At 39.6% G+C, this 8,380-nt stretch overlaps 1 non-coding gene across 1 annotated transcript; it reads right to left on the bottom strand.

Annotated features, from left to right (window-relative positions):
- Positions 1-1,848: 1,848 nt before the first annotated feature.
- Positions 1,849-1,955, bottom strand: LOC141637349 (small nucleolar RNA R71). Its single transcript, XR_012541733.1, has one exon. It is a non-coding gene; the product is annotated as a small nucleolar RNA R71 (small nucleolar RNA).
- Positions 1,956-8,380: the final 6,425 nt, after the last annotated feature.

Here is an 8,380-nt window from a genome sequence, read left to right as displayed (position 1 = left end):
CTTTATGTCGTTTATATGCCCTTCTATAGTGAATTGTCGATACTGCTGCTATTTTACATTTTAATGCAGAAATGACGCATTACGAGGTGAATCGAGCTCAAATGAGCATTGCGGATTTGGCATAGTGGAATACACGGAGCATGGCACGAGTAACGAGGGACTTGAAGATGAGAAGTGAAGGAAAGACGAAGAACAAGCTGTAAAGCTGGTTCCTCGATCGAGTGCACTAGGGCTCGATCGAGTAATCGTCCTCGATCGAGTGATCTCAGGCTCGATCGAGGATCCTTTCTGACGGATTAATTTCCGTAATTTCCTAAAACACTTAATTTGTAATATAAATTCTAAACTCGTAGAATTTATTATTTTATTTACTTTCGACGGCTGGAAACTTGTTTTAGCGTTGATACTTTGCTCTTAATCTTTTCTTGTTGATCATTACGGTATTAATCATTCCTCAGTTATTAAATCGTTCAAGTTTTATGCTCTTAATTAATTGTTGTTGTTACATATCTTTAATCATGTTTGCAATTATAATTATTGTTATTGTTAGATTAATTATGAGTAACTAAATTCCTCATCTAGGATGAAGGGAATGTAGTAAATTGGAAAGGGGAATATTAATTGATTGCTAGTAACATCGCCTGAATTATCGTTTGATTATTGTTCTTATTCTAGTTAATTGATTTAGGACTAAACTGATAAACTAGTGTAGCGAATTAATGCTTTCACCGACAGGATTAAAATTAATATAGGCTGCGATAATCAAATAGATTATGTCTAATAATAGCGATTGGATGTTAGAATTGATCAAAAGGACATAAAAGAATTAATCAATCTTATGGCCTTAGATAATTTGATTGACCTAGCAATTGATTAAGAAGTCCCATATAATTGACCTAGTGAAGCGGAAATCCTAGACCTTTAATATTATTGTTATAAACCTTTTAGTTACTCGTTATTAGTTGATAGATAACAAATAAACCAAAACCCTCAAGAAAATGGTTACTTTCAGACGATCTAAATGTGAGCAAACTGACTATTACCGCCACCCTGTGGATTCGATACATGTCTTACCACTAGCTATTTTTGTTAGTACTGAGATGGATTTATTTTGATATTGGTGATACGACTTTAGCCTTATCAAATTTGGCGCCGTTGCCGGGGAGCTAATAATTGTCTTGTTTATTTCTGTTTATTTTGTCTTTTTGTCTCAGGGAACCTAGTTCCTTGAGACCATTCTCACACTTTTCTTGTTAGTTTCGTGTAAGCCCAGGTCAACCAGGTCAGAGATTCTTCCCTTAGATCCCGAACCAGAGAAGGCTTTTCGCTACAGACGAAAGTTTCAGCAAGAAGTGGGTCAAGTAAAAGACTTGAGTATACCACCCTATTACTTAGTAAAATAAGCCTTGCGACGATGACGCCCTTTCCGACCTTGAAATTCCGGTTGAAATTCACGTTCCTGAGATTACCATCATGCCTACTCTAGCCAGTCACTCCGAGCCTACCTTGGCTTCTATCCCACAAGGATTTAAGTTCCCAACTTCTGATAATGGCAGTTTTGAAATTCGTCCATCATACATCAATTTGGTGGAGCGGAATTTATTTGGAGGGGCAGCTGCTGAAGACACTGCGACACTTATGGAGAAATTTGTCACTTATTGCTGTTCTATCCCTTTAACAGCTGGAGTGACGCAAGATCAGGTAAAGCAGATACTCTTCCCCTTTTCTCTGAAGGATGGAGCTGCAGAATGGTTAAGAGATATAGATATGGCGGGTGAAGGAATTACTGACTGGAATACTTTAGCTCTTGCTTTATACAAGAGGTACTTCCCACCCCAGAAAACTAATGCGCTGAGAAGTCAAATTACTAGTTTCAAGGAAGGAGCTACTGAAGATTTGAATGAAGCATGGATTCGCTTCAAACGTTTAGTCCGATCAGTTCCCCATCATGGTTTCCCACAGTGGTTTCTTTGCAACCAGTTTTATAATGGGTTGTGTGATGATCATCGTGCTCTGTTAGATTCTTCAGCTAATGGGAGGTTTCAGGACAACACCAATGATAATACCGCGTGGAAGTTAATTGATCAAATTGCCACCCATACTGCTAAGTATGGAAATCCTAGGGGAAGTACGCGAGGGAATGGTGGGGATAGTGCTCTTGCGGCACAATTAGATGCTATTTCTGCCCAAATTGCTGAGATGATGACTGCCCAATCATTGGGTAATAGAGAGAGAGTTCATGCTATGAGTCAACAATAAGAGGAGTCTGTGCTAGATGTGGATTAGACGGTCACAAAGCAGCTGAGTGTTTGAGCACATTGGAGCAGGTTCATGCTTTTCAGTCTTGTAGACAGGGTACACAAGGCACACCTTTCTCTAACTTTTACAATGAAAGAACAAAGAAGCACCCTTTTCTTCAATGGTCTAGTCAGAATGTGCTAAATATGCAGCAGCAACAACCACAAAAGAATACTTATATCCCTCCTAACAATCGTGGTAATCAACCACAAGGAGGATATCAAATCCAGAATCAAGGAGGACAGCAGTTTAACAATCAATATCAACAACCTCCTCAACAAACTCCTCATCAAACTCCTCAACAAGTTCCAAACAATGAGATGGCAGAGTTGCACAATCTTTTGCAACAAACTTTGTCAATGCAGCAGAAGCAGACAGCTCAAATTTCTTAGCTAATTGCTCATAATAAGATGCTAGACACTCAGGTGGCTCAGATGTCAATTCATAATCCTTCAAAACAGCCCGGAGGTCTTCCTCCTCACGGTAAACAAGCTCACGAGCAAGCTAATGTCATTCAATTGAGGAGCGGTACAACATATGCAAATCCGGAGCTGCAAAGCCATGATGAAGAATTACCCACTAATGATAATGAGGTACCTTATATGCATCCTAAGGGATTGGGTAATTTGGAACTCAGTGATGATGAAAGAAGCTGACAAAGTTGAAACACGAGCTGAGAATAAAAGCGAAAAAAAATCAAAAAGACGAATCTGCTAAGGTTCCTCGATCGAGTGCAGGCAGGCTCGATCGAGGAACTTCTGTGCTGGATTGAGTGACATAAGGACATGATCGAGGATCCTCTCTGGCAGACGACGGTGTTTCAAAGTGTGATTCTAAAGACAAGCAAGCCGAGCCGATTACTATTACACTACCTTTTCCTCATCGTCAACAAAAATCTAAGCTGGACAAGCAGTTTGGTAAGTTTATGGAGGTAGTGAAGAACTTACAGGTAAGTGTTTCTTTTACTCAGTTAATCATACATGTGCTGGCTTATGCGAAGTTTATGAAGGAGATTTTGACAAGGATACGATCCTTTGATGCGGTGGAAACTATTACTTACACTCAAAAGTGCTGCGCCATGTTGCAAGTTAATTCACCACCTAAGCTAAAGGATCCAAGGAGTTTTTCTATCCCTTGTCATATTGGTCATCTTGCTATTAGTAAAGCTCTTTGTGATTTAGGAGCTAGCATTAGTGTCATGCCTTATTCTATTTGTAAGAAATTAAATATGGGTCAAATGACTGTTACTACTACGACCTTGAAGATGGCTGATAGATCTGTTAAACACCCACTGGGGGTGTTGGAGGATGTTCCTGTTCGAATTGGGAAATTCTTCATTCCCGTAGATTTCATTGTCTTAGACATGGCTGAGGACCACCAAATTCCTATAATCTTGGGTAGACCATTCCTACACACAGCGGGAGCGATTATAGATGTTAGGCAAGAGAGACTGACTTTAGCTGTGGGGTATGATATAATTGTTCTTAACTTAGAAAAAGCGTTAAAGCATCCCATGATTGAAGAAACTTGTCATGGTATTGATGTTGTTGATTTTACTATTGATGAGTGTCTTTCTATGTGTTTAGACAGGGATCCTCTGGAGGTTGCCCTCGTCTCTGATTCAGTTGCTCAGACGGGTTCATGGAGTCCACAAGTTCATAAGATGGAGGAATTACTAACTGGAGAGGAATGCCCACATCAAAAGGTATACAGTTTGGGTGTCTCACCTAAGGTAACTGAAGTAAAGAAACCTGAACTAAAACCCCTTCCCTCTCATCTTAAGTATGAATTTCTTGATGACTGTGAAATGAACCCAGTAATTGTCAATGCTAGCCTAACTGAAGGTCAACTTTCTGCTTTGTTGACTATTTTGAGAACTCATAAAAAGGCCATTGGGTATAGCATTGATGATCTACAAGGCATTAGTCCTGACTTTTGTATGCATCGTATTCACTTGGAAGAAGGCCACAAGCCTAGTGCGCAAGGTGAGAGACGACTAAATCCTCCAATGCACGAGGTGGAAGGAAAGAGGTTCAAAAATTACTAGATGCTGGCATTATTTTCTCTATATCTGATTCTAAATGGGTCAGTCATGTCCAAGTTGTACCTAAGAAGGGAGGTACACAGTAGTAAAGAACGATAAAAATGAATTAATTGCTACTAGACTTGTTACAGGTTGGAGGATGTGTATTGATTATAGGAAGTTGAACACTGTACTAAGAAAGACCATTTTCCACTTCCTTATATTGAACAAATGTTAGAGAGATTAGCTTGCCATAGTTATTTATGTTACCTAGATGGCTACTCCGGTTTCTTTCAGATACCCTTTCATCTTGATGATCAGGAAAAGACTACTTTCATTTGTACTTATGGTGTATTTGCTTATAGGAGGATGTCCTTTGGTTTATGTAACGCCCAGCTACCTTTCAGCGATGTATGATGGCCATATTTTCTGATTACATAGAGTCTATTATGGAAGTCTTTATGGATGATTTCAGTGTTTATTGTACTGACTTTGATGTTTGCTTGAGAAACTTGACTAAGGTTTTGCAGCGCTGTGAGGAAAGCAATCTTGTGCTTAATTGGGAGAAGTGCCACTTCATGGTTACTGAAGGGGTGGTACTCGGTCATTTGGTGTTAGGTAAAGGTATCCAAGTGGATAAATCTAAGGTTGAGGTAATTGAGCAACTCCCCTACCCGGTTAATGTTAAAAGTGTGCGTAGTTTTCTTGGTCATGCAGGGTTCTACCGCCGCTTTATTAAGGATTTCTCAAAAATTGCTCAACCTCTAACTCGGCTGCTTCATAAAGATACACCTTTTGTGTTTACTGATGAGTGCGTTAAGTCTTTTGATAGTATTAAACAAGCTCTTATCTCAGTCCCATAATCCGATCTCCGGATTGGAGCCTTCCTTTTGAGATTTTGTGTGACGCCAGTGGCTATGCAGTTTGAGTTGTTTTGGGGCAAAGAAAAGATAAGGTGTTGCATGCTATTTACTATGCAAGTAAGACTCTTGATGATGCACAGATCAATTATGTTACTACGAAAAACGAGCTTCTTGTAGTTGTCTATTCTTTAGACAAATTTAGAGCGTATCTTGTTGGTTCTAAAGTTATTGTTCATACTGACCATGCAGCGATAAAGTATCTTTTAACTAAACAAGAAGCTAAACCACGACTTATTAGATGGATTTTATTGCTACAAGAATTTGATTTAGAAATTCGTGATAAATCTGGTGTTGAGAATGTTGTTGCAGATCACTTGCCTAGGTTAAGATTTACAGGAAGAGAGATTTTGTCAATTGATGACTCTTTTCTAGATGACCATCTTCTAGCTGTAGCTGCGAACACTCCATGGTTTGCAGATTATGCCAATTACTTGGTAGGAGGTATGCTTCCTCCTGTGACTTGTCTTATCAGCATAAGAAGAGATTTATGCATGATGTGAAGCGGTACTTCTGGGATGATACATACTTGTTCCGGGAGTGCACAGACGGTATTTACAGACGATGTATTCCAGAGCGTGAGGTACATGCCATCCTTTCTCATTGTCACTCTTCTTCTTATGGTGGTCATCATGGTCCTTATAGGACATTTGCTATGGTAATGCAATCGTGTTTCTTTTGGCCTACTATCCTGAAAGATGCTACTACTTTTGTCCGTTCTTGTGATGCGTGTCAAAGAATAGGTAATATTTCGCAAAGGCATGAGATGCCTCAAACTGGAATCTCAGAGGTGGAGATTTTTGATGTTTGGGGCATTGATTACCAAGGGCCATTCCCTACTTCTCATGGGAATCAATACATATTAGTAGTTGTAGATTATGTTTCTAAATGGGTGGAGGCAATTGCCACCCGCACTTGTGATGTGAAATCTGTTGTTAAGTTGTTTCAGAAGATTATCTTTCCACGGTTTAGAGTGCCTCGCGCGGTGATTAGTGATGAAGGACAGCATTTCAATGAGCGTCATCTTAATTCTTTATTGAAGAAATATGGCGTTACGCACCGTAGAGGATTGGCATATCATCCTCAAACTAGCGGACAAGTGGAGGTTTCTAATAGAGAATTGAAATAAATCTTGGAGAAGGTAGTGAGCAAGAATAGAAAAGATTGGAGTCGGAAGCTTGTTGACACCTTGTGGGCTTACCGTACTCCATACAAGACGCCGATTGGAGCATCACCTTACCGTCTAGTCTATGGCAAATCTTGCCATTTACCTATGGAGCTTGAGTACAGGGCTATGTGGGCCATAAAGGAGCTAAATATGGATCCCTCACTGGCGGGTGAGAAAAGACTAATGCACTTGAATGAGCTTGATGAGTTTCGACTGCATGCCTATGATAGTGCTCAATATTACAAAGAACCAACGAAGAAGTGGCATGAGAAGCATATTTTGCAAAGGGAGTTTCATGTTGGGGACAAGGTATTTCTATTTAACTCTCGTTTGCGTTTGTTCCCAGGTAAGCTGAGTATATGGTCTGGACCGTTCACTGTTGTTGAAGTGAACAAATTTGGGTCAGTTACACTGCAAACTGACAAAGGTGAGACCTTCAAAGTAAATGGGCAGCGATTGAAGATTTACTATGAAAGTGCCCATGTTGGGGTAATAGAGGTCGTTGACCTCTTTACCATTGATTCCTCTCACTGATGAGGTAATACGGTCGTGCGGGATCGCTTAAACCACCGCTACCTAGAGGCAGCTCGGAAATTGTAATGTAATATTTTGTAATTTAGGTTTTTAATTCAGTTATCGTACTTTAATTATGCTTGTTCATGAGTATTGAGAGATGTGAGGGTGGGAATTTTATGTGTTTCAAAGTATTTTTACAGTGGATGACAGATCTTCAAGTTAGCAATTAAATCAACGAAAAAGGAGGCTGTCAACTAGTGCCTGATCGAGTGCAGGTAGGCTCGATCGAGGAACCATCGTGCTCGATTGAGTGTCGTCAAGACTCAATCGAGGAACCAAGGGAGGAATTAAATTTTCAAATGTCGAAAGTTGGCATGTTCGGAATTTGGTGCCTCGATCGAGTGCACGTTGGCTCGATCGAGGAACCACCTGCGAACCCGGTTCCGTGTTTTTGAACCGGCGGTTTCTCCTTTTCTTTCCTCATAATATTTCTAATACTCTCCTCCTTTCGTCACTTTGGTTATGCATTATATGCATTATTCTTCAACTTTCCCTCTCAAATACTCCTTATTATCATCAAATCTTCATATAATTTGTGCTATCTTACTTGCTAAGTGATTTAAATCACTCCTTTGTGCTTATTTGTGAGTTTCATTGCCTTTATTGTTCAAGTAAGTCCCGTTTTCCCCAATTTTGGTCCGAAATTTCTGATATTTCATGCTCAAATCTTGTCTTTATTGCCTTTAATCTTGCATTGCTCATATACAATTGCTATTTCCTTGCTTATTAGCCCTTTATTTGTTTAATTAAATGCCTAATTTGCTAATTTGGGAATTAGGGTTCTTCAATTCCAGGTTCTATTTTAGCATTAAATTGGTTAGAAATTGTATTCTTATGCTTGGAATCTTCACTAGTTGTTATATAATTGCAATTCCCTTGCCTTTTAGATGGTTTATGTGTGATTTTCGGCCTCAAAATCGAATTTTTCGACTCATGTAGTCTCAAAAACGTGGACTGTTTTAGGCAATTAAATTGGTTTGTAATTGTATACTTGTCTTTTTGCAGGTATGTCAACTAGTGGACAAGGTAGTAAAAGGCCACGGGAGAGGCGCGCTCCCGTTCGTCAGCCGGAGGTAGTAGTGTCTTCCGAGGAGGAAGATGATGAGTTATTACCAATCGACGAATTCCCTTTTATTGAGTTTCGGGACAAGGAACAAGAGGACAGATTTGTGGTATTGCTGTCTAAAACTATAAATCCTACTCGTTGTGTTGATCGCAAAATTTTGCGAACTTTAAAGATTGATGATATCATGTTTGGCATGTTTGTTGAGATTGGGTTGCAGGGTCTCTTTCTTTTGCACGAACTATCATATCGTGCCTTAACTCTTGAGTTTTTGAGTTCTTATGCTACTTTCCGGTGGATCATTTAATCCGTTTTAGGTTGCTTAATGTTGA

The sequence above is a fragment of the Silene latifolia genome, unplaced genomic scaffold (assembly GCF_048544455.1).
Source record: "Silene latifolia isolate original U9 population unplaced genomic scaffold, ASM4854445v1 chrun_scaffold_16, whole genome shotgun sequence".
NCBI classification, from domain to species: domain Eukaryota; kingdom Viridiplantae; phylum Streptophyta; class Magnoliopsida; order Caryophyllales; family Caryophyllaceae; genus Silene; species Silene latifolia.
The sequence above is the reverse complement of the archived record's forward strand: the minus strand, read 5'-3'. Positions and strand labels throughout refer to the sequence as shown.